At 61.2% G+C, this 26809-nt stretch overlaps 1 protein-coding gene across 1 annotated transcript in view; it reads left to right on the forward strand.

The window, feature by feature from the left end:
* Positions 1–15550, forward strand: part of TSNARE1 (t-SNARE domain containing 1) — a 113927-nt gene extending 98377 nt beyond the window's left edge. Inside the window, exon 13 of the mRNA XM_080646840.1 lies at positions 15530–15550. The gene's annotated coding sequence lies outside the window, so the exon portion shown is untranslated. The remainder of the gene's footprint in view (positions 1–15529) is intronic.
* Positions 15551–26809: the final 11259 nt, after the last annotated feature.

The raw sequence follows: 26809 nt of genomic DNA on the forward strand, positions 1-26809 counted from the left end.
TGCGCGCGTGTGCGTGTCCATGTATACACACGCTGAAAAACCAATACGCCATCAGGCGACTGTTCAGCTGGTAATTAAATTAGGGCTCTCCCGGCACTTAATGGCCGGCGGGAACCCCGCAGCAATTTCCATCACGGACGTCTCGTTGCCTGTGAACGGCCACTTGGAGCTCAGAGCCCGGGCGGGCCGCGCCTGCTCACAGACAGGGGCACTTCCAGAAACGCAAGCGGGGGATCCCACGCGCCCCTCCCTGACCCCACTCAGCCTGACCGCCCCCCCCCCCCCCGCCCCGGGAAACAAGCAGAGAAAGCGTCCTTGGCAGGCCCAGACCACCGTGGTCCCGCAATCTCTCCACGCCCAGCAGGAGGCGCCCCTCCACCCTCCACAGACAGTTCTCCCAGTAAACGTTCCGCACATCCATTCCCCTGGGCACCTGCTTCTTCTGTGTGTGTACGCATGCGTGTGTGTGCATGTACGTGTGTGTGCGTGCGTGTGTGTGTGCATGTACGCGTGTGCGTGCGTGCGTGTGTGTGCATACATGCGTGCGTGTGCACATGCTCTGACTAGGATCCAAACCAGCAGCCCTCTGTGCACAGGACGATGCTCAACCCACTGAGCGACACTGGCCGGGACGGCATCTGCTTCTTCTTCTTCTTTTTCAGAGAGGGAGGGAGAGGGAGAGCGAGGGAGAAACACCAATGAGGAGAGAGAATCATGGACCGGCTGCCTCCTGCACGCCCCATACTAGGGATGGAGCCCACAACCTGGGCCTGTGCCTTTGACTGGGAGTCGAACCCTGACCTCCTGGTTCATAGGTCGCTGCTCAGCCCCCGAGCCACGCCGGCCGGGCTGCATCTGCTTCTGAATGGAGACGGACAAACTCAGAAGGTAGGGCTGACCGACAACGGGCGTCAACTCCCAGGTGTTTGCCAGCAGGGCTCCCTCGACGGCGTCTCCTCTGCCTGCCTGTGTGTGAGTGTGTGTGTGTGAGTGAGCACGCGTCCTCTGCTGTGACTGTGTGTGTGTGTGTGTGTGTGTGTGTGAGTGAGCACGCGTCCTCTGCTGTGACTGTGTGTGTGTGTGTGTGAGTGAGCACGCGTCCTCTGCTGTGACTGTGTGAGTGAGTGAGCACACGTCCTCTGCTGTGACCGTGTCCTACTTTCGACGACAGTGGCGTCCAGCGCTCATTAGCCTCAGGTGCCGGCACCGCGATCAGGCGCTTGGTGCCTCACACACTGGTCGCCTGGTACGTCTGGCTCCCAGCTGGCGCCGCGCCGGTGTCACAGCCACGCTGGCTGTGCTGGTGGACAGTCCCCTCAATCAGGACCCTCCTGTGGGCCACGGCCCCGTCAGCATCTCTCTCTGAGCACGTCACGGGTAATCAAAGCCGCCCCCTCCCCCAGCACGCGGCATCGAGAACTGGCTGATTCTAAGGGGAAGGGCCTCTTCGTCCCGCCCCCTTTCTACTGCCTTCATCACTTCCTCTCCTCTTTTCCCCAAAAATGCTGCTCACAGGTCCCCACCTACTGCCCTGGGTCTCACGTGTGTTCATCAGTCCCTCACCCGGTCAGCTGCCTCTCTGCCCAGCGTGTCTGCACCAGGTGGCTGCACCGAGAGGGGCGGCCCCCGCCCCGGGGGAGAGCGAGCCCGCCTCCGGGTCCGCCTTTCCCCAGAGAACTCTGCAGGGGCCGCAGCTCATTGGGTAACATCTATTTCCGCGCGTGTATTCGGAGGCATTCCGTGAGATGGCCGTTTTTTTGTGGGTTAAGAACAGCTGAATGTCAGTAATTGCACACGGTCCACCGTGGGGTCTTCCCAGGAGTCTTGCTGGTGAGATGGGCTGAGGATGAGGTTGCCATGGTGAGAGGCAGACACTGAGGTCCCTGATGCCAGCAAGCATCACTCACGCCGACCTCTCCCGGGCAGGTGTGCATAAACCCCTCACCTCCGGGGGGGGGGGGGGCACCCGGAACCACATTCCTAGGTTCCAGTCACTAGCCGAGAGTGACAGGTAAGGAGCCTGCGGAGGCCGGCTTCACGAGGCCAGGACACGCCCACAGGGGAGAGAGGATGCTATGATTCAGAGGAGAAAGGGAGGAATCGGCCACGCGGGAAGCTGGGGCCTCACTGGGCCCCTGGGTGGTCAGTGTAGTGCCTGTGGATTGACAGAATTTCTCCCTCTAAATTCAGTCGGAGATGAAGCCTTAGATGGTTGTGACTTCTTAACTCTGATCAAACACAATGTATCGCTGCCTCTGGAACTAGTGTTTCGATACTGTTTACGAGGTGCACTGGTGAGTAATGCAGATTGACCCTTTACCGGTCAATAATGTCGGATTTTGTAATGAAAGTAAACACGGTAATTTCAAGAGAAACATCAAAAGGGCTTTATTCAAAGGAATGTCCATCGCTAGCTACACATTTCCCCATCTTTCAGGTAATTGGTGGGTACCGTCCCAATAGAACTTTTCTTGTTTGGAGGCAGACCATTCAGAGATCCAATTTTCCACTTCTTCGTACGTCTTGAAGTGCTGCTCAGAAAGTGCGTGTGCCATCGATCGGAACAGGTGGTAATCTGAAGGAGCAAGGTCTGGTGAACATGGCGGGTGGGTTCATACTTGCCAGGCAAGATCTTTTAACGTGTCTTTAACTGGTTTTGAAGTGTGTGATGGTGCGTCATCATGAAGCAAAATTACTTTGCCGTGTCTTCTGGCCCATTCTGGTCGTTTTACGATGAAAGCGTGGTTCAAACTGATTATTTGTTGTCGGTAGCGATCAGTATTAACGGTTTCACCTGGTTTTAGAAGCTCATAATACACCACACCTTCCTGATCCCACCAAACACAGAGCATTGTCTTCTTTCCGAAGCGATTTGGCCTTGCAGTCGATGTTGATGGTTGACCTGGATCAACCCATGATTTTGTGTGTTTGGGATTCTCAGAATAAATCCACTTTTCATCGCCAGTCACCATGCGATGCAAAAAAGACTTTCTTTCGTGCCGTTGAAGCAACACTTTACTGATGACTTTTCGGTTTTCCATTTGTCTTTCGTTCAGTTGATGTGGCACCCATTTTCCTTCCTTTAAAATCTTTCCCATTGCTTGTAAACGATCGGAAATTGTTTGCTGAGCAACGTTTAATCTTTCTGCAAGTTGTTTTTGAGTTTGACACGCATCTTCATCCAATAATGCTTGTCATTGTTGGTCTTCAAACATTTTCGGTTGACCTGGATGTTCCTTGTCTTTCACGTCGAAATCATCCATTTTAAAGCGTTTAAACCAGCGTTCACAAGTATCCTGAGATGGAGCATGTTCATCATAAGCTTCCCGAAGTATATGATAACTTTCAGCAGCACTTTTCTTCAAAATAATGAATTAAAACTGCCCGCAAATGCTCTCTTTTTTTGGCACGAAATTTGACATTTTTAAGCGTAAACATATCTATGATGTTAACACCTTCAGCAAATTTGACCTGTGAAGTTTAGAAGCTTGCTGTCCATACAACAAAATAGCATCCATATCAAGTCGCATGTAGATCAGCATGTGTGACTCCACCTACGGAGAAGGATCCGCGTTACTAACCGGTGCACCTGGTAGACAACTCCTAAACGGCATGGGGCGGGTCGACCCTTGTCCCCCGCCACATGTTACCCCGCTAATCTGATGCCAGGTAAGGGGCATGCCATCTTCCCCCGCCGCACGGTGGTGGCGCTTTGTCAAACACTATGAGTTCCTGCCCCGGCTGGCGTGGCTCAGTGGATAGAGCGTCGGTCTGTGGACTGAAGGTCCCGGGTTCGATTCCAGTCCAGGGCACGTACCTCGGTTGCAGGCTCCTCCCCAGCCTGGGCCCTGGTTTGGGCGCATGTGGGAGGCAACCCATCCATGCGTTTCTCTCACATCGATGTTTCTCTGTCTCCCTCCCTCCCCCACGCCCCCTAACAGCCAATGGGAAACATCCTCGGGGGAGGGTTTTATTATTAACCGTGAGCTCTCTTGCGGACGAGCTTTCAGCCGCAGACCCGTTTCCTCGGGCCGGATAAAGGGCCGCGCCACTTCGTTATTCCCTCAGAGAGTTTTGGTTGAGGGCGCATGTAGAGAACTCGTGGATTTTGTCTAAGGGGTCAGACTGATGGGGACACAGTCCCACCCTTTCCTCATTATGCTTTTAATGTCCGTGTCACCTGCCGCGGCGCCAGCTTTCTCGCACCCGTGTTTATGGCTCCCGTCCGCTCCCCCTCCTGAGCGGCCGGGGAGGGGCGGCCTGTTAATGGTCTGGAAGGTCTCCCTCCTCTGTCCTCGCTGCTCCCGCGCCATCACTTCTCCCCGCCTCTCGGCCGCCCCTCCCCTCTGCTTAGTTTCTGTCTCCTCTCTCCACTGGGGTCTCCCGGCCGCTCATCCCCCTGCCCGCGGGTTAGCGGCCCGGACCCCTCCCGACGGCGGCTCCCTTAATTCTCCCGCTCCCCGCACCCTCGCCCCCCTTGGGTGTCTTCCTCGGTGCCTGGGCGTCTGCGAGGGCTGCTTCGTGGCTGACTCTTTGGGGACTTTACAGAAATCTTTCCGCTATCGCTCCCCCCCCCCCCCCACCAGTCACCTGCTCCCTCCGCAGGGACACCGTCCTTTCCATGTGAGCCCTGTGGTCCCGGCACCGACCTCACGCGACCCGAGTCCTTCCTGGTGTCCAGACGCAACCAATCCACGTGTTTCTCTCACATCGATGTTTCTCTGTCTTTCCCTCTCTTCCACTCTCCCTAAAAATGCCTCAACGGCCGCACAGCACCGTCTCATAAAGGCCCTCGCGCCGAGAGGACGAGTTTTGCCGACGCCTGCGGTCAGTGGCGAAGGGTGCTCGCTGTCACCTCCCGCGGCGCCCCCGCCTCCGTGACGGGCAGAGCCCGAGGCGGCTGTGCCGGCGGCAGGGGCTGGCCTCTGCTCCGTGGAGGGGAACACGGGGCGGGAACACGGGGCAGAAACGCCGCCCCCACTCTTCGCTCTGAATCGGCTTTGATGCTATTGCAGCTTCTGGATTGGATTTCGCGTGAGCGCCGCGTGGCCACACCGTCACCCCGGCCCTCCTCCTGCCCCGTCCTTGTGCTCAGGAGAGGCTCTGCAGGCGCCGGGTCCCCGCCTCTGTGCCCGCTGTCACCCGTCTCCAGACGGCGCTAGGACGTTCTGTGGGAAGTGACTGCTGAGCAGGGGACTGCAGGGCGCCTCCGGTGCTGGCTCCTGGCGGCCCTGCCTCTGTTCCCTCTGCCCTCATTTCACAGCGGAGGCTGCGTCGCGGCGTCTGGTCAGCCCTGCGTCACCTGGGAGCGCCCGTGGGCCCCGCAGCCTGACGCGGGCACCAGAAACACGCCGCTGCCCTGCCCCGGGGCCCTCGGCCGCCTCCCTGCTCTCAGGCCAGCTCCCCTCGGCCGCCTCCCTGCTCTCAGGCCAGCTCCCCTCGGCCGCCTCCCTGCTCTCAGGCCAGCTCCCCTCGGCCGCCTCCCTGCTCTCAGGCCAGCTCCCCTCGGCCGCCTCCCTGCTCTCAGGCCAGCTCCCCTCGGCCGCCTCCCTGCTCTCAGGCCAGCTCCCCTCGGCTGCCTCCCTGCTCTCAGGCCAGCTCCCCTCGGCCGCCTGTCTGCTCTCAGGCCAGCTCCCCTCGGCCGCCTCTCTGCTCTCAGGCCAGCTGTCCTTGGCCGCGAGGGGCTGGGCATTTTCTTGTACCTGTTGCATTTTTATTTAAAAAATATTTTTATTGATTTCAGAGAGGAAGGGAGAGGGAGAGAGAGAAACACCAATGAGGAGAGGGAATCATGGATCGGCTGCCTCCAGCACGCCCCACACTGAGGATCAAGCCTGCAACCCAGGCCTGTGCCCCGACCAGAATCGAACCCGGAACCCTTCAGTCCACAGGCCGATGCTCTATCCGCTGAGCCAAACTGGCCAGGGCTCCTGCACCTGTGTTTTAAACCCCACACGAAATTGGTAGTAATTTTGGCTTTAAAGTGTCGCTTTACCTTCTACAAACACTTCTATTATAAACTAAAAGGCACAGACCCAGAAAAATCGCACACGGCCGATGCCTTCAGTCTGCTCTTGGGCGCACCCCCGGCGCCCAGCCCCGGTTCAGGAAACAGGAAGAACCCTGTCGCCCGCCCGCCCGCCCCGTGAGCTCGGCCGAACGGGATCCTGCCCACCCCTCCGGGCCCACACGTGGCCGCCGCCTGCTCCCCGCCGTGACGGCAGCTTTGAAATACTGCGCTGGTCCAAGACGCGTCTCCGGACTGAGTAGCGCAGGCTTGCCGTCCAATGTTCAAGATCTGCCGGGTCCTTTAAGCATCTTTATCCCTAAGTGTCCCCCCATCCCCTCCCTCCCTCCCTCCCCATTATCTGGGGGAGCCTGCGCCCTGGGCCTGAGGCTTCCCAGCGTCTGATAGCTGATAGCTGATAGCTTAGTCCCGCTCCTCTGCGCCCACATGTGGGCTGCCGGAGGCGGGCGGGTCAGACTCGGCTCCATCCCGTCGGGGCTGGCGCGGGGCCGGCGTTTCTGTCAGGGGAAGAGCCAGGAGCCACCGCCTGCCTCCGCGCTCCTCCCGTCCTCGTTCTGTCATCTCTTCTGCTTGTTTGTTTTGTCCACCGACTTCCCAGGAATTTAAGGGGAAAGTCGCCGTCGGGACCCACCTGACTGTCCAACGCCGCCCCTTCGGCCGGGGCCTGACTTTGGTCCGGTGTCGGGGCCTGGGGACTGACTCGGCCTTCGTTCCTGTGACTTCCTTCCCTCCTTCCTTCTTTCCTTCCTTCCTTCCTTCCTTCCTTCCTTCCTTCCTTCCTTCCTTCCTTCCGCCGCGGGGAAAGCTTCACTGCTGACAGGTGCCGGGTGGACGGGGCGCAGCGTGGCGGGGGTGGTGGGGGGCTGCCTCCCACCTCCGCGTCTGGGCGGGAACCAGGGTTTTCCTGACCTTTGCCCCCGTCTCCCCTGTCCCTCCGCCGGGGACGCCGGGGAGATGCCCAGCTGTGCGTCTCCTTTGCGTTTGGTTCGCTTGGTTTGACCGAATTTCTTGGTTGGGAGGTGATGCTTTCATCACATTTAAACCCCCCGGGAGTCACCCTTTCCTTCTCCCCTTCTCGGCCCCCGGAGGTCGGTCACCGCGGCCTCCGGCTGGCTTCTTGGGGACACTCCTCCATCAGCAGTGTTTGCTCAGGGAACTGTCATCTGAGTAAACGACACTAAATGACAATGGTCTCTGTCTGTAAGGGATTGCCGGCCGAAAGCAGTACAGAGGAGTCAGCACCCTGGGGCAGCGGCTCCGGGTGTGTGACCCTGGACGGGGCGCCGCGTGGTCATGGATGGGGAGCAGCGTGGCCATGGACGGGGAGCAGCGTGGCCGTGGACGGGGAGCAGCGTGGCCGTGGACGGGGAGCAGCGTGGCCATGGAGCAGCGTGGCCATGGAGGAGCAGCGTGGCCGCGGATGGGGTGCAATGTGGCTGGGGCACAGCGTGGCCGTGGACAGGGTGCCGCGTGGCCGTGGACGGGGCCTGCGGAGTCTCTGACTCGCAGGTGCTTTAACAGTGGCCACGGAAAACCCTTCTGCGGAAGCTGCCGTTCCGGGCAGATGCTCCCTCCTCCCGCTGCGCCCTCACGGGAACGTGCCGGAGCGGGAGGGGCATCCGGCCCAGAGGACACGGTGCGCCCGCGCCGGCAGGGCTCCGAGGGAAGGTGCGAGGGCCCGGGCCCAGGCCAGAGGCAGCCAGGCCCAGGTCTAAGGCTCTGCCACCTCCCTCCTTCCACGTTCGGGCTGAGAAGCTGGAGAACCAGGCCAGCCCCCACCCCCTCAGCTCCGAGCCTGTGGCTGCCGCCCCTCCCCCACTAGAGGCCTCGCAGGTGACACTCACAGAGCAGCTCTGACCCCCCACCCAACGCCTTCGCGTGGAGAGCCCCGCGGTTTCATCACCACCCCAAGGCCCTGGCCCGCCGCCAAGCCGCCTCCGGGCAGAGACCTGACATGGGGTGCCCTGGAGGTTTGAGCCTGGGAGCCCCCAAACACCTGGGAGCACAGGGAGGGGCCCCCAAACACCTGGGAGCACAGGGCGGGGTGGAGGCCCCCCAAACACCTGGGAGCACAGGGCGGGGTGGAGGCCCCCCAAACACCTGGGAGCACAGGGCGGGGGTGGCGGGGCCCCCCAAACACCTGGGAGCACAGGGCGGGGGTGGAGGCCCCCCAAACACCTGGGAGCACAGGGCGGGGGTGGAGGCCCCCCAAACACCTGGGAGCACAGGGCAGGGGTGGAGGGGCCCCCCAAACACCTGGGAGCACAGGGCGGGGGTGGAGGCCCCCCAAACACCTGGGAGCACAGGGCAGGGGTGGAGGGGCCCCCCAAACACCTGGGAGCACAGGGCGGGGGTGGAGGCCCCCCAACACCTGGGAGCACAGGGCGGGGTGGAGCCCCCCCAAACACCTGGGAGCACAGGGCAGGGGTGGAGGGGCCCCCCAAACACCTGGGAGCACAGGGCAGGGGTGGAGGGGCCCCCCAAACACCTGGGAGCACAGGGCAGGGGTGGAGGGGCCCCCAAACACCTGGGAGAACAGGGCGGGGTGGCGGGGCTCGGAGGCTGGGCCTGGGAGACGGGGTGTGATAGCTTGTCTGGTGCCGGGCCCAGGGCAGGAAGGGGCGGTGGTCGCAGGCCCTTAGAAGCCTCAGCCCCACGGACAGCGCCGGCCCCGGCTCAGGAAGCCGCGGGAGGAGTCTGGCAGGAGACAGGGTCAGAGTTGGTTTCCTCCCAGGCGTCCCTCAGACCCACGTCCCGCGGGCCCACCTGACTGCGGGCTCCGAGACCTTGGCTTTGTTTTAAACGAAGGCTGGACGCAGCCTCAGCTCTGGAGCCCGCGGTCGGGGGGGGGGGGGGGCGGGGGGGGGCGGGGGCGGGGGGGACTCGGGAGCCCCCTCCTGTGGGCTGGTGTTCAGGTCCTGCCAGGCCTCACCGCGGAGCGTCACACCGACGAGGGGCGGGCAGGGGAGCCGGTGGGACTGGAGCCCTGAGCACGCGGGCCACCAGGTCGCGGTTTATCACGGGACACGCACCCCTCCTGGGCTGGGGGGACGGGAGCGACCCGAGCCACGCAGAGAATGAAGAGGAAAAGGCACGCGGCTCCCGCTGGGCAGACGGGCCCGGGGGGGTGTGCTGGTATAGAGAAATTAAATACCGTTTTCAAATACACAAATTAATCATCTTAAAGGTTGTGTAGAAGGCAGAAACTAGGGCAGATCCCGAGCCCGGGGTCTGTTTGCTGAACTAAGCAGAAAATAAAATAGAGTTTTTTCGCCAACCGTCTTCTCCCGAGACCCCGGCGGCGGCTGGCGGGGCCTCTGTGCGTGCAGCGGGGCGAGCAGCGCTCCGAGTTGGAGGCGTCACGGCGGCGCGCTGCTCACGTGCATTTTACACCGAGACGCGAGCTTTGCACCCCGGGTGCCCCGGAGTCTGAGCTACCCTTTGACTTACGCGGTTTCGGGGCATCTTGGGCCAGTCGCCGGTCAGAGAGCCCGGTGGCCTGGGGAGCCTGTCGAGGGGGGCGTTCCCTGTGGGGTCCTGGCTCCTCGTCCCGGGGGCCTGGCTCTCGGCGGGTCCAGCCACCCCAGGGAACCCCACGCGGCTGTGGAAAAGGGGGAGGTCTCAGCCTCCGCGACGGCACGGGTGGGCTGGGGAGCACCCCGCTGGTTAATGAGCCGCTCAGACACAAGGCCAACGCCGTCTCCTCACCCAGCGGCTCTACCGGACAAAACAGAGCCAGAGGCATGGGTGCAGGGACAGACTGACAGCTGTCGGGGGGGGGGGGGGCGGTGATGGGGGGGATAAGGAGGGTGAAGAGAGGGGCCAGAGAACATAATGCAGAGGCCGGGGACAGAGTGGTGAGGGCCAGGGGGCGGGGCAGGGGCTGGTGGGGCGGGCACAGTGGGGGGGGGATATCTGTAATAGTGTCAACAATAAAAATAAAATAAAAAGCCCCAAAATATTTAAATATTTTAGTGACAGTACTTAGTAGTAAGCCTTAAAGTAAGTCTTCAAAAAGGATAGTTGGGTGACGCCTTCCAGTGGGGATAGGAGGTCGGAGCGCTGGTGGCCGATGCTCACCTTCGTCCTGACCCCGACAGGTCACTGCCCACCACTGTCCTGTCTGCAGACTCCGGGAGCGCTGCAGCCCCTCCACGGGGTGTGTGGCCGGATGTGCTGAGCCAGGCTCTCCCCGGCTGCCTCCCCCCTCTCCGTGGCTGCCTCCCCCTCTCCGTGGCTGCCTCTCCCTCTCCGTGGCTGCCCCCCCCTCTCCCCGCTGCCTCCCCCTCTCCCCGGCTGCCTCCCCCTCTCCGTGGCTGCCTCCCCCTCTCCGTGGCTGCCTCCCCCCTCCCTGTGGGTGGCGTGGCTGGCTCTCCCCTCCCTGTGGGTGGCATGGCTGCCTCTCCCCCTCCCCATGGCTGGTGTGGCTGCCTCTCCCCCTCCCCATGGCTGGTGTGGCTGCCTCTCCCCCTCCCCGTGGCTGGCTCCCCCCTCCCTATGGGTGGCGTGGCTGGCTCCCCCCTCCCTGTGGGTGGCGTGGCTGGCTCCCCCCTCCCTGTGGGTGGCGTGGCTGGCTCCCCCCTCCCTGTGGGTGGCGTGGCTGGCTCCCCCCTCCCCGTGGGTGGTGTGGCTGGCTCCCCCCTCCCTGTGGGTGGCGTGGCTGGCTCTCCCCTCCCTGTGGGTGGCGTGGCTGGCTCCCCCCACCTGTGGGTGGCGTGGCTCCTCTCCACCCTCTGCTGCTGCTCCCTTGGACCATTAGCCCCGTTGGATGTGGCTCAGACCGAAGGACTTTGGTGACTCCCCGGGGAGCAGCGCTCCCCACCTCAGCCCCGCAGAGGCAGGCGAAGCAGAACAGGAAGTAGAACGTTGCCCGTCGTCTCCCTCCCGACGCAGACGGGCCTGGCGCCGAGCGGAGCTCTGTGCGGGAGCTGTTAGCGTGGAAGGACTGGTTCAAATTAACGGGATCAGCTGTGACCTCTGACCGGGAAGGCAGGGGGTGTGACTGCACAGGATGAGAAGCCAGCCAAGTGGGCACAGCAATTGGTGGTGAGCTCAGCGCCAGCCGGTGGCCCGGGAGCAGAGCCGGTCCCTGCTGCCCTCCTGGAGCTCGCCCTGGTGTCTGCTGCTGCCAGTCTGAGAGGGAGCCTGGGGAGCCAGCCACAGGGAGGGAGCCACGGGGAGGGAGCCACAGTGGGTGAGGGAGACACAGGGAGGGAGCCACGGGGGTGAGGGAATGATGGGGGTGAGGGAATGATGGGGGTGAGGGAATGATGGGGGTGAGGGAATGATGGGGGTGAGGGAATGATGGGGGGGAGGGAATGATGGGGGGGAGGGAATGATGGGGGGGAGGGAATGATGGGGGGGGAGGGAGCCGGGGGGGGGAGGGAATGATTGGGGGAGGGAGCCACAGGGACCTGGCCTCCTCTGCTGGTGTCCACGCCCCCCCCCCCCCCCCCGTGGGTTGCTGCCCTTCAGTTGTCGCTCCCTGCCCCTCCCCCACCCGCCTCGACCTCCCTCAACCCTTGTGGCCGAGTCTTCGCGTAATTGCATTTATGCTTCACAAACAGATTCCTCTCCCGTGGTTTATAAATGGTGTTTTCGGTGTCGGGCAGCGTCAGTTGACCCCCTACCGCAACGGATGAGAATTTAGCTCCCCGTCCCCTCATCCTGCACCCAGTTCCCGGACTTCCTTCTTGGAACTTCCCATACAGACGCGGGCTCCGAGTACAGGCGGTGCCGGCTGGCTCCTCCTTTTCAGAGCCTCCCCTTCGGTTAGGATTGTGGGGGTACAGCTTACACGCAGCCGTCGCCCCAGAATCCAGCCCCCTGTGCTCTGACGACAGGCTGACACATTTGAAAGTGAGCCTGGAGGCGGGGCTCAGGGGCTGAGCGTCGACCTGTAACCCAAGAGGTCAGGGTTTAATTCCTGGTCAGGGCACAGGCCCGGGTTGCCAGCTCGATCCCCTGGTTCGGGGCATGCAGGAGGCAGCCGATCCGTGATTCCCTCTCATCACTGATGTCTCTCTCCCCCTCTTCCTTCCTCTCTGACATCAATAAAAACATATTTTTAAAAAGGAGAACCCACAGCCAGCCCTCCCACTGTTACACCGATTTCAGCGCCATCTGTCGTGGGGGACCACAGGGGCTCTGAACTGCACCTCCTTTCCCGAGAGCAGTCGCTGTGACCCCCAAATCCCTGCTGTCCTTGTCCTCCGTTACCTCAGAATCATCTTCCTTTTCCAATCTTCACCCATGAAAGGTCCACTGAGTCTCCCCCCCCCCCCCCCGTGACCTTGCCCGGAGACCTGTCCTTGGGGCCTCCGCCGCCCTGGCCGCCGGACGTCCCCGAGGGAGGCGGTGGGGTGGCACGCTCGCGGCTGCAGGCTCCCCGCTGCGAAGTCGGCGAGGTTGCGAGGGCTTTCCTCTGCGGGTCACCTGCTGCCCCTCTGCCTCCCAAGCGGGTTCTTGTCAGGCATCGCGGCAGCTTTGCAAGCAGGGCCGTGGCGGGGAACCAGGCGCTCCGTGTGCCTCTCGGACTCGAGGAGCCAGCTCTTCCCACGGGTGTGGGGAGGCCTCCCCTGATGGTTCCTGTCCCTCGTCCTCCTCCGGGCGGTGCCTGTCCTGACAATGCTCTTGCGGAGGGAGGCACACGGTCTCCGCAGCCCTTCCCCTGCTTATGCTCAGGGCTCTGCTTCCCTCGGCGTCACTGCTGGATTCCTCTCTTCAAAAAAGCGACGTTCCAGGCACACCGGAGCCTGGTGGAGGGATGCTTACGCCGCGTCTCCGTGCAGAACATCTGGAGACCTTTCATACGTGCGTGGTGAGTGTGCGTGGTGGGTGTGTGTGGTGAGCATGTGCGTGGTGGGGGTGCATGAGTGGTGGGCATGTGTGTGGTGGGCGTGCACGCGTGGTGGGCCTCAGTGGAAGGAACAGGCGTTGCTCATTCTTCCCGATTATGGAGGTGATGCCCTGTTTCTGAGGGTCTCTGCGATCCCCTAACCTGCTACCATGGCTGGGGGCTAAGGAAGGCGGCAGGTCCACATGCCACACGCACCACACACACACATCACATACATGCTTGCCACACACACCATACATCACACACTACATGCACCACACACATCACACACACACCACACACACCACACATCACACAAAAGTGTTTTTTAAAAAAAATATTTCTATTGATCTCAGAAAGGGAGAGGGAGAGAGAGACAGAAACATCAATGAGGAGAGAATCATGGATCGGCTGCCTCCTGCACGCCCCACGCTGGGGATCGAGCCTGCAACCCGGGCATGTGCCCTGACCGGGAATTGAACTGTGACCTCCTGGTTCATAGATCGACGCTCAACCCCTGAGCCACGCCGGCTGGACTGGGCATGTCTTTACGTAGTCTTATCTCCAAGCGGTATGTGTGAAGGAAGCTGTAGACACGGTTTCGCTAAATATTTCAGGTACCTGTTTCCTCATTACGAGGAAGCAGCAGCACTCGGCACCTTTGCGGGTCTCCACTCAGCAGCGTCTGAGCCTTACACGCCGAACGGCACGCTGCTTTACCATGAACGACCCCTTCGATGCCCACTGCGTGTTGTAGGTGGGGCGTTCGGTCACATGTTTGGAAACAGCATGTGTTGCTTAGTTGTGCTCTTATGGTTTCATGCCAGGAAAGCACAGGGCTGTTTTCACAGGACTTGCCATGAGAAGGGCTAGCTGGGTCTGAGGGGTAGAGCGGGATTTCTGGGGCAGGGGTGCCCGCATTTTACTCCCATTGGCTGCGGCAGGCTGCTGTCCGGGGTGCTGACCCTGAGCTGCTGTCCGCGGTCCTGAAACAATGACCTCTCTCCCAGTTGATTCCTCTTTGGTGCCTGACCACTCACATCTTTTGGCCAATTTTCTATTGTATTATTATTATTATGATTATTATTTTAAATATATTTTTATTGATTTCCGAGAGGAAGGGAGAAGAAGAGAGAGACAGAAACATCCATGATGAGAGAGAACCATTGAGCGCTGCCTCCTGCACGACCCACACTGGGGATTGAGCCTGCAACCGGGCATGTGCCCTTGACTGGGAATCGAGCCGTGACCTCCTGGGTCACAGGTTGATGCTCAGCCCCTGAGCCACATGGCCGGGCCTGCTCTATTACTGACTTTATTCCTACTGACCGGCAGCAGTTACACACGTAGCCTGGCACGCGTGCTTTGTTCCACGCACTGTGGACTGTTCCTCCTCCGCTGGTGCATTTCCTCTCCTTGTGTTCCATGTGCTGTAGTTACACGCCTCCACCTCTTGGCCCGGGTGTGTCCTCTTTGGGTTTGGCCTGAGACATTATTCCTTAACCTTAGGGTAGGAGGATAATGTCCCACAATTCTTTCAAGAAGTTTTGAAGACGCTTGAAAATTTCTCATGTGAGCCTTTAATCATGCGGAATTCATTACACTGAACAGGGTGAGGGAGGAAACCTAATGAGTTTTTTTTCTGATGGGAAGTTTCCATATAAGCCACGCGTTCACTCTTCACGGATCTGTAACACGACCTCTGCAGTTCATCAAGTCCCCGTGTCTGGTGATTCGTCAGGGCCCGTGTCAGGGCCGGCCTGTTTCTGTTTCGTTGGCGTGTCTGTCACTCCTTGTAGCAACAGGGCCCAGCTTTAGTCACTGCTCGGTAACCACTGTCGACTTCTCATACACAAGTCTTCCCTCCTTGAACGTACATCCTTCCAAATGATTCTCGGGCCTTTATGCCCTCGGGTGCATATTGAGATTGGTTTGCCCGTTTTTACCGATGGTGCTGCTGGGGAGCTGACTGGGAGCCACACAGCTAACTCAGGCAGCAGGTGTCGGGGTCACCGAGCGCCCTAGAAGCAGGGGTTTCCGTCGGAAAGGACCCTCCTGCCCCCACCAGCATCCCGCGTGCTTGGTTTCTGACTTCAGTCCCTGGTGCATGGAGGCCCTGGGACTGAAGGCGAAGGCGCCGTCTCCGAGGCGCGCGTTCCTGGCAGCGTGCACAGCCTCCTGAGGACACGGCAGGGCCTCTTCATTTTCCGGCCCCATCCCACCCAGCTCACGGAGAAGGGAAAGGCACCCGGAGGCGCGGCTCCTCCGTGTGACAGAACAGTATGAACGAGGGCCTTAATCTGAGAGAAGATGTGGCTGTGCCTTTGTGTAAGCCACCGGGAGATGCCTCTTCCCCATTTCAGCGCATTCGCCGCCGGCCGCCACTCTCCACCTGATCGGGGCCTGGGGATGGGGCACTTCACCCACCCACCCCGCTGCTCATCAGCAGCCCCTGCTGGGGGCTCACGTGGTCAGGGCTGCGGACTGAGCTGAATCTGGCATGCCCCCTTTGGGCTGAGGCACCTGTCATGTGTCATGGGCACACAGACGGTGGGGCAGAGGGGGTGACAGGTGTACAGTGAGACCCTGGGGAGGGGCTGGAGGGTTCAGGGCAGAGGCACTGATGCGTGCAAGGCAGCGAAGAGGGGGTCTCACTCCCACAGGAGCAGAGCTGGTCCGAGAGGTAGCCTGCAGCCACCGAGGTTGACCCTTGACACTCAGAGATGTTGGTGCTGCCTGGCCGGCCTGGCTCAGGGGCTGAGCGTCGACCTATGAACCAGGAGTCTCGGTTCAATCCCCGGTGAGGGCACATGCCCAGGTTGCAGGCTCGATCCCCAGTGTGGGGCATGCAGGAGGCAGCTGATCCATGATTCTCTCATCATTGGTGTTTCTCTCCCTCTCCCTTCCTCTCTGATATCAATAAAAATGTATTAAACAAAAGAAAGATGCTGGTGTCTTGGAGAACTTCTCCAGTGCGACTCACTCGCCTCCCCCAGACTCCCACACCCTCCCCTGTGGGTCCCTGTCCTGTAGGTCTGGGTGGGCCCAAGACGCTGTGTGTCTGCCCAGCTCCCAGGTGGTGCTGCAGGTTGCTCTGAGGGTGGGGAGGGAGCAGGGGTGCTGTTCCCCTGCTCTTCCTGCTGCTTCCTGTGTTCATTCATTGACTGACTCCTTCCTTTGTCCCAAGGAGACATTGGGAAGGACACACATGGCAGGCATCTGGCTGGGAAGGTCATAGGGCAGAACAGAGCGAGGGGCACAGGTCCTCCTCCTCCAGGAAGCCTGCCCTGACTGCTCAGCCCACAACACACATCCTGCCCTCAGTCTGACCTCACTTAGCATGCATGGCTCACACGCGTTCCCACCAGGGTCCTCAGGTCCCTGTTGATAGCAACCTCCTCTCTCTTATGTCTCCCTCAGGGCTCAGCTCAGGGTTGGGTCCCCAAAGGAAACTCGATGGCGACCTTCCAAGGTGGGAGGCAGGGTGGGGGGAGGTGGTCAGCCTGTTCAGGACACTGGGGCCCCGACTGAGGAGCGGGCATGCCTGGGCCAGAGCAGGCGGTGACGTGACGTGAGACAAGGGCTCCTGTGTCCCAGCCCAGGCCTGCAGAGGCTGAGGGAGTGCGGTCACGGAGCGAGGCGGAACCGCCTGGGAATGGAGCGGGGGATGGCAGTCAGCAGCGGCCGCGGGGTCTGGGGGAGGCGAGTCTGGTCCCTGTGCCTTTAAGCCCGGGATCACAGCCAGGTTTCCAGGGAGGGGCCTCGGGGAGAGTTGGGGCGGGGGGACCTCGCTCTGCAGAACCATTCTAACTGCTTAACGATGCACAACTCAGGACTGAAGGCGAGCCCAGCAGACCCATGGAATCTGAAATTGAGGAAAATGGAAAGTATTAACAATGCGTTGCCGTGGTAATGGAAGATGGCAGCCTGGCAGCCTGGACCCACTCGCTTGCCCAGACCAGGGAGCGCGTGCTCCGGGGCTGCCCCCGCCCCCCCGCCCCCGCCTGTCCTCTGCCCGAGGCTCCAAACCGCAGAGCAAACCAGGGCCAGGGCTGAAGCCCTGAGACGCCCGTGTCTGCTGCTCCCTGCACGGCCCTCCCACTTCTTGGGCAGCTGTCAATCACCCTCCCAGATGCACCGTCCACACCTGGCTCGCCGCAGTCGGCTGCCCTGCCCTGCGGGCACCCGTGTGCCCAGCAGGCCCTGCCCTTGGCAGCTGGGTTCTCTCCTTCCCACTTGCAGACTCATCCCCAGGCAGCTAAGACCTGGGGGCTCAGCTGGCCCACTGGACTTTCCCGAAGGAAAACCTGGGGTTGCAGGAGAGCTCGGCCCTGAGAAGCCTCTCTGAGGCCTGAGGGGGCGCCTGGGTGGCTGCGAGTGGCCCGCGGAGACCACGGATCCTAAGGGGCACCTAAGGTTGCCTCTCGTCCTGACAGTCCCCTCCGCCAGCCCAGTCTTGCTGGAGAAGCCCCTTCCCCCCATTCTGCCCTGGCGGCTTGGGTGGCCTCCCTGATGTCAGAGATAAGCAAGGGACCAGCCAGCCAATCACCGCCCAGCATCTCCCCAGGCAGGTGATGGCTCAGGGTGAGCAGCGGCCAGGCTCGTCCCACAGCGTGGACGTTGCACGGTGGGGGCCCTAGGGGAGGCGTGCCCGCTCCTGCGGTGTGAGCCTGCAGCCACTTTGTGACCATGAGGGGCCGGTTGGCACCGACGGCTGTGGTCCTGGAGGGCCCGGGGCATTGCAGGTCGCTGGAGAATGAAGGAGAAGCCAAGTCCTCACACCTCACTCAGGCCCTGAACCCAGCTGCCCCTGGATCACCCTAGACAGGGGTGGGCAAACTTTTTGACTCGAGGGCCATAATGGGCTCTTAAACTGGACCGGAGGGCCGGAACAAAAGCATGGATGGAGTGTGTGTGTGAACTAATATAAATTCAAAGTAAAGGAGCGGAGGGGAGAGCAAGAGAACCGGATAGAACAGCCGGATCCGGCCTGCGGGCCGTAGTTTGCCCAAGGCTGGCCTAGGACCTCCAGCCAAGTGGCCACTGAATCACACACACACACTCACAGACACACACACACACAACCAACAGACACACAACCACACAGACACACACAGACACACTCACACACAGACACAGACACACACACACAACCACACACACACATACACTCACACACACACACTCAGACATACAACCACACAGACACACTCACACACACACATACAGACACATACACAGACACACACACACACACAGACACACTCACACACACACACACACATACACTCACACACACACACTCAGACATACAACCACACAGATACACTCACACACACACACATACAGACACATACACAGACACACACACAGACACACTCACACACACACAGACACACTCACACAACACACACAGCATCTTTTTCTTCTCTTAAACCATATGAATTACTCACACTCCCCCACCCCACCCACCCCTTACAGCAGCAAGCTGTCCGACAGAGAGGTGACCGGGCCGGCAGCCCCCTCCCCGCAGGTCCCAGGTCCAGTCGGGTCAGGTGGGTCAAGGGGCCTTTTTAAGCCCGAGCCTGTCGGCCCCTCACCCTCCGCCTGCTCCCTTCCCGCCCGCCATGCGTGTGCTCCAGGCCCCGGCTGCGGCTGCCCTGTGCTGTGGGAGACTCAGACGTCCTGCTAACGATCGCCTTGGGCGGAGCAGCAGGCGTCCTCGGCCGGCGCCCCGGGCTCTCCTGTGATGCCTCTGCCGGCGGCTCTGCCTGGAAGGAGACACACTTTCTCCCAGGCCCTGGCGGGGAGCAGCTTCCCGGGGCCGAAACCGCGACACGACATTCCTCTTGTCGCTGACGTGGGGATGAGACAGGCCTTATCAGACCTGACTTGCCGCTCGGCTCAGCCTCCCGCTGCTTATTAGGGCTGCAGCTGTCACTGTGAGTCCTGGGGACCGCACGCTGCTCCGGGCAGGACCGCCCAGGGGCGTGGGGAAGCTGCCCACCGGACCGTTTCCTATTTTCTTCTTCAACATGGTGCCCCGGGCGAGGCTCCGCCTCTCTGAGGCTGACTCTGTCCCTTTGATACCAGGCTTCGCTCTTCAAGACGACCGACCGTGGACAGAGACAGCGCTGATTCACGTCTCTGGTCAGTGAGCTGACCTCTTGGCTTCCCCTGCCCTTCCCAGCTCGTCCCCGTGCCAGCGCCACCACCGATGTCCCCCTGGGAGGGCCAGCCCCACCCCGGCACCATCTGCAGGGCCCACACCTGGGGTGGCCTCGTGCAGGAAAGGGTGCGGTGCAGCCGGCCCCCCCCTCCCCATTCCTCCCCCCCCTCCCCATTCCTGCCCTGCTCCCCATTCCTCCCCCGCTCCCGTCCTCATAGCCGGGCTGAGTACAGACTGCTTATCCCAGGTCACTGGGCGTGAGTCATGGTTCAGGGCCCCAACGTCCCACAGCAAGGAAACCCACCGAGTCCCAGGCGCCACCTCCTGGGGGCAACTCCAGCCACTTGGGTCCCCTTGGCGGGAGGTGTGTATTTCGGTTCTATTGATAGTCCTCATTTTACAGACGAGGAAACAGCCTCGGAGCAGGTAGGTGGCTTGTGGAGGGTCCCAGCCAGGAAACAACAGACTCTGTTCAAACCTGTCTCTGCCAGACGTGGTTCTGAACTGTGACCTGAAAGCGCCGCCTAGCTGCAGGCCAGCGACCCGACAGCGCCTCCTAGCTGCAGGCCGGCGACCCGACAGCAGCTGCAGGCCAGCCACCCGACAGCGCCTCCTAGCTGCAGGCCAGCCACCCGACAGCGCCTCCTAGCTGCAGGCCAGCCACCCGACAGCGCCTCCTAGCTGCAGGCCAATCACCCGACAGCGCCTCCTAGTGGGAGCTCAAGGCCCAGGGAGGTGGGCAGCTCCTAGTCCTGACCGGGTCCAGGGAGCAGAGCACAGCACGGTTCTGTCTAAGGAGACGTGGAGGGAGACCTGGTCAGGGGCTCAGCTGCCCACTTTGGTGGAAATAAGGCCCAGGGCAGGGGTGCTGTCAGAGGCCCTGGCAAAGGGGCAGAAGCTCCACCCCCAACCTGGCACCTTCTCCTCTGTCCTTAGCCTCCATGGAGTCCTGGGCCAGGCTGTCTGCAGCTCTGTCTCACAGAGGGCCCCGTGCCCAGCTGGTCTGAGTGTGTCCTCAGGGGTGGCAGTGCCCCTGTCCCCATGAGCTCTGGGTGGGTGTGGGCATGTCTGAGAGTGACAACCAGGACGACAGCGCCCCTGCTGCAGTCAGAGAGCATGTGGCCTGGCCACGCTCCCGACGACGGAGGCCCAGGCCTGGGGGTGGCCGGGAGCAGGGCCTCCGGGGGAGGCTCTGTCCTCCTTGGCTGGCAGAGAGCCGCCACCCAGCCGTCCGCGATGCCTTCGGGCCAAATCCGATGCAAACCCCATTTCCCATCTGCCCAGGAGGTGCTCACCCCGACAGAGGTGTCTGCTCTGGAAATCAATTTTTCGGCTCCCGCACAGCCCCGCGCTGAGGCGACAGACTTGTATTGAATGGCGCCTTCGGCACTGCGCTTATTGGATAAGTGGGAGCCGAGCCGCTCACTGTCCTCCTGCCTCCTCCCACAGGGGCTCGCGTTCAGACACTGCACGGGCCTGGCCCCAGAAGGGACGCGTGTCCGCCGGCCCGAGTCACAGAACAGCCTCAGGGGAGCAGGGACCACCTGGCTCTTCACCAGTGCCACTGCCCTCAGACAGACTGCAGACCCCCAGCCCCCGCCCCCGCCCCCCCACGCCGTGTGTGTGACCTTGGAGAGCCCATACTTTGCATATTATTTTGTCACACCCATTAACTAAAGAATAGAGCTTAGCCTAGCCAGCGTGGCTCAGTGGCGGAGCATCGACCTATGAGCCAGGAGGTCACAGTTCCATTCCCAGTCAGGGCACATGCCCAGGTTATGGGCTTGAGTGTGGGGCACGCAGCGGGCAGCCGACCAATGGTTCTCTCTCATCATTGTTTCTATCTCTCTCTCCCTCTTCCTTCCTCTCTGAAATCAATAATAATGAAAATATATATATATATTAAAAAGAACAGATCCTCAATGCTGTGGTATGTTCGTACAATGGATACTACTCGACAATGAAAAGAAACACACTATTGAGGTTTGCAACAATGATGAATCCACGGGAAGTCAAATGCGAAGCAGTGAACATTGTATCGATTCACTCTCGGGAGCCCCAGGAGACGCGGCTAATTCACGGCCACAGAAAGCACCTCCAGGCGGTGGCAGGGAGGTAAGTGCCACAGGCACCTCGGAGCTCAGGACGCTCAGCCCCGGACCCTCCGGTTCTGCATTTCACCTGCGTCACCTTGGTCCTCAGCGAAAATGCAATAAACACTGTCCTCCAAGTCCGGGCGGGGAGGGGGGTGCGCTCGTCTGACCCCGATACGACCGATGACACAGGCTTCGCCTTCTGGCCACCAGCCGCCACAACACTGGTCCGAAAAAGGGAGCGGTCCCCGAGAGGGGAGCGTCTGGGATGAGGCCACGAACGCCACTGCCCACCCCGACCTGAGAGCGGGGTCTGAGCAGAGCACAGCTGTCCCTGGAGCTCACAGGGCAGACCAGCTGTGAGCTCCCTGAGCCGCTGGAACCGGGGGGCAGGGACACAGAGGGCAGGACACTGGAAGGGACCCCAGGTGCTGGGACACTGAAGAAAGGCGACGCTGGAGTCTGATTTGCTTTGGACTCACCCGACGAGGCCTGGGACTCGTCCAGTGGCTGCTCAGAGCACACGGAGTGAGCGGGTTGAAGGGGCGGTGGCGGGGGCAGGGGCACCTGGCTGGGGACGGGTCCTGCTTCCCTGTGCCTAGGCTGGCGGGGAGCGGCCAGGCCCCCCTCTGCTCCGGGAAAGGCAGCTTCGCCTTCAGGCAGATCTGGAGACCAGGGGGACCCGCAGCAGCCCAGGGTCCTTCCTGCCCCACTCAGGGCAGACAGAGCCAGGGCCCTCCTCGGCTGGTGCTCACATGCAGTGGGCAGGACCCTGGGCTCCCGGGGCAAGGGGACCCGCCAGAGAGCAGGTGCGGGGGGAGCAGGGTCACTCAGCCTGTTGCCGCCATATCCCCCACTCCTCCCCTCCCCCCAGCAGTGGCTGTGGAAACAGACTGGTCCACATCCCTTCACAGACCAGGAGGGGGGCTGGAGGGGGACAGGGGTCACCCTGCAAACCAGACCCATGGCCGAGGGTCACGTGGAGAGGAGGTCACTGGGCGTGCCACCTGCCTCCTGGCCCAGGCTCCCCAGGCCCAGGCTCCCCCCCCCCCATGCGTGGCTCCCCAGGTAATGACCAAGCATGAGGCTGCAATGCCACCGCGGTGCTGTCTGCTCCAGGGGCCAGGAGGCCTAAATCACCCGGCAAAGGGAGACGGATGACAGGGCCTGCCTGGCCCGGAGCGATTCCTCACTCCCCGGCCGCCTCCTCTCCCTGGTGATCATTGAAAAGCACTTTTCCTCCCCATAATGGCCCAGGTGGTGGCTCCTTGACAAGAAGTGAAGATGTGTATCTATCGTGGGTAGCAGGGGCGGGGTGGTGGTGGCAGGGGAGGAGGTGGCGGGGCAGGGTCACAGGGTCAGGCCAGGGGGCGGGAGAGGAGCCTGGTGCCTGCCCGGGAGGGGTCAGTGGAGGTCAGCAGGGCCCTGGGGACGTGGACACGTGGCCTTCGCTGCTTTGCTGAGAACGTGGGCAGAGGGTCCAGACGTGAGCAGGAAGGACCTCCTGGGGCGGAGGGCTGGCTGCGGTGCGCGAGGGCCCCGCCCTGTGCTGGTGCTGCAGGTGGGGACGGGTGGCCCAGATGGGGGAGATGTGCTCGAGGCCACCCAGCCAGCAGGTGGCAGAGGGAGAAGTGACCCCACACCACAGCCCACCAGGGCCTCGCAGCCGCAGGGACGCTCCCGCCAGCACACACGTCACCTCCACGCACACGGTGCAGAGGATTGCTGAGCAGATGGAACGGCACAGGTTTCGTTCAGCACAGCTGGCTCCGGTGTCCGAGTTCCGACCCGAGGTCAGCGTGGGTCCACTGGGACAGCACCGACCCCCCAGTCTGCGACCTCCCCATGCCGCGTCCTCACCCCACAGGGTGGGTCCGTCCTGGCAACTATGGTTCCTAATACTGTATTTCATATTTGAAAGCTGCAAGGAATAGATCTTGAAAGTTCTCATCACAAAACAAATACTTTTGTAAAGATGCATGGTGATGGATATTAACTAGACTTCTTGGGATAATCATGTCTCAGGGTCTACAGATATTAAATTATTGTCTTGTACACTTATAATATCATGTTACATGTCAATTATACTTTATTAACAAAAGAGGAAAATAGAAGAACAATAGGACAATAATGATGATGGTGATGATGGTGATGATGATGATGGTGGTAATGATGGTAATGGTGATGATGATGGTGATGATGGTGGTGATGATGATGGTGGTGATGATGATGGTGATGGTGATAAAGGTGGTGATGATGATGGTGGTGGTGATGATGGTGATGATGGTGGTGATGATGGTGGTGGTGGTGGTGATGGTGGTGATGGTGGTGATGATGGTGGTGGTGATGATGGTGATGATGATGGTGGTGATGGTGATAAAGGTGGTGATGATGGTGGTGGTGATGGTGATGATGATGGTGGTGGTGATGGTGGTGGTGATGGTGATGGTGGTGATGGTGATGGTGGTGATGATGGTAGTGATGGTGATGATGATGGTGGTGATGGTGATGATGATGATGGTGGTGATGGTGGTGATGGCAGTGATGATAGTGTTAACAATGACAGCATTAATTAAGCACTTCAGCCAACAAGTATGCTGAATGCTTACCACTCCCCATCTCATTTAATCCTCACAGCCACCCTCTGAGGGGTGCACAATTAATAGCCCCACTTTCTGGATGAAGACATGACACACTGAGTCACGTGGTCCTTGGTCACAAGCCCGAGCCAGGATTTGCATCACTCTGTGTACGTCCCGAGCCGGGTTCCTCCCAGGTCCCTGCGGCACCACCAGCCCCTCACCCGCTCCCCACGTGCTGACTGCTCATCCTGGGCCATGTGAGCGCCTTTCACTGCAGTCCCGCAGCCAGAGCTGTGCATCCGCTAATTACACGTCTTATTGTCTCGTTTGCCATTAAGCACTGCCTGCCCCTACCATTGAGCAAATCCACCTCCTTCGTGGATGCGTCCTCTCCGGAACCCCTGCACCCGCCCCGCCGGGGCACAGCCAGCGGGCAGGCTCGGGTCTCAGCCTTGGAGCCCACCATCCTCACTGCCCTCCCAGTGACGCCCTCAGCAGCCCTGTGCCATCTCCCGCAGCTGCCCTCCGCACACCACCGCCACCGCAGCGGCCTTTTCTGAGGCTGCTCGCATGCTCCAGCGTGGAGCAGCTCCAGGGTGTCTGCAGGGTGTGCCCGACGTCAGCCTTGCTCCTGGGCACGGCACCGTCCCGAGAGGCCAGCAGCTCACCTGCTAGGATCCTACCCTTGATGCCCCTGGGGCCCCAGGCTAGGCCCCGAGCTCCCTGCCTCCCTGGCTGTCCCAGGGGCCACTCCCTGAAGTGTCAGCCCTTCCCCCCAGGACACTCATCTAGTACAGAGCCCGCTCTGCACCCCCACGGCCCCTGCTCCCCAGGCCTCTCTGCTCGGCCCTGGAGCTCCCATGGGGTCAAGAAATCACCTGTCATCAGCCCCTGACCTCCTGTCCTTGGGGACGGGCCCCGGTGGGCCCCGCTCATCCATCCAACCCGAAAACCCCGGCGTCGGGGGGGCGGTCCTGGCCAAGGCCCCTCCACCTCGAGCAAAACAAATCATGCCTCCCGGGGGCTGCGCACGCGCCCCCGTCACTGTCACCGCACTGGCCAGAGGTCTGGGCACTGGCACACAGGTGTGTCCCCTGACCCCACCCCTTCCCGCCATCATCTAGAGACTCGAGCATTTAGCTAGGATGGTTCCTGCCCCGCCCCGCGGTCACTGTCAGCACCGGATCCTAATCCCATGCCCTGCTCCACTGTCCTCCCCGCGGGCCCCAAACGCACCTCCTTTCCCAGGCCGCCCGGCCCTGCCAAGGCCTCCCCAGCAGGACACCTGGCTCGGCTCCCCTCTCCCTAGCCCAGGGCTTCTCTTCTCGTGTCTGTCACCAGCCCCGACCGCGTGCACGGCCCCACCGGCGCCCCTGGCCCTGCCTGAGCTCCCTGGTTGGTCCAGGCCTCACCGCCTCCTCCTCGCTGGCCTCCCGCCCCCGGGAGCGTGGACGGCCACGCGGGGAGCGGTCAGGCCAGCAGCCCCATCAGCTCGCAGGACCAGGACACCTGGTGGACAGGTGGAGAGCAGCCGGCCCACCGTGGGGAGGCCAGACAGCCGGGCCTCTGGACCCGGCAAAGCGGGGACTGGAAGCCTTTGTGAGTAGCTTTTATCTTTTCATAACACATTTTAAAAATCACTCAGTCAATATTTGTTCAATGCAGAACACTCGGGAGACAAACAATGGAGGGGAAAATTACCCGTAATTGCACGGTGCAGAGACAAACACCCGCAACGTGGAGTGGGCGTTCTTCTCGCCTCTCCTCCCTCGCTTCCCTCTCCTCTCACAGCATCAAAAGCAGGACCCTCTGTGTGTGTGCACACACGCACAGTGCACAAACGCACATATGTGCACACATGTGCATGCATGCACACTGACATGCATGCACTCACATGCATGCACAAAGCGTGCCCACAGGCATGCACATGCATGCACACACACAAAGCGTGCCCACAGGCATGCTCACAGCACACAGCACACGGCACACAGGCACGCACATGCATGCACACACAGCATCGTCTTTGGCTGCATCAGCAATAGCCACGGGTCCTCCTATGACAGGGCGCACTGCTCACCGTGTTTGCCGCACAGGGCTCTGCCTTGCCCCGGCCTCCTGGCCCCCCCACCGTCTGGGCGTCCTTCCCTCCCGTCCTGGATCCCACAGGCTCCTCACGTCCCTGCCTCAGCGGCCCCTCTGCAGCCCACTCTCCCCAGAAGGAATGAGATGGCCAATGCCCTTCCTGGCCTCCTTCTACTTCCTTAGTGACGAGCGGGACCCCCATCTGCCCCTCCCCCTGCACAGGCTGCCTCTCAGGCCCCGGCCAGTTCCCGCAGGGATCCCCCCACTCCCAGCCAGACTCCGTGGATGGTCCATCTCGCTTGGACTGCATCCCACCCACCCCACACACTTCTGCGTGGCGACTTGATATTCCTGTGGCGGTGACTGGTTCCATGTCTGTCGTGTCCACCGGCTTCAAAACCTGGGGTGAGGGCTCTCACGTGCCGCTTCACCTCACGTCTGCACAGCTCTTGATGCACAGTGGGTCCTCTGTCTGTATGTCCTGAGTGAGTGGTGAATAGATAAATGAATGAGTGAGTGAATGAATGAATGAAGTCCCTGTAACACACGCCTCTGCACACACGTTGGTGCCCAGCCCTGGCTGTGTCTTCAGGATCAGCTCCTCCGCTGGACTCTCGGGATCAGAGAGGAAGCCTGTTCTCAGATGCCCACTTCCCCGTGAGCGTCGACGTCCTTTGCATGTCATTTGCGCATCTACTGCCCCTGGGCCTGCCAGGCAGGTGGGCCCTCGCGCCAATCACTGGGCAAGAGCGTGTCTTTACATTTTACATCATTGGGGGGAAGCCCCGTGTTCTTGCTCAGACCGGCAGGCGTTCCATCATTGATGAGTGTCACCACCCTTCCACTGGCACACCGACCACTTGCTCAAACCCGTGGGTGGCTTTCGGGTGGTGGCCTGTGTCTGGCTCCGCGGGGATTACCCGTCAGCCCGTGCGTCTGATAACAGTTTATGCCGTCAGCTCGGTGGCCCGCCAGCCCTGTCCGGACAGAGGCCGGAGCACTCCCCCGCCTCGCTGT

Source organism: Plecotus auritus (assembly GCF_963455305.1).
Source record: "Plecotus auritus genome assembly, chromosome: 11".
Taxonomy (NCBI): Eukaryota; Metazoa; Chordata; class Mammalia; order Chiroptera; family Vespertilionidae; genus Plecotus; species Plecotus auritus.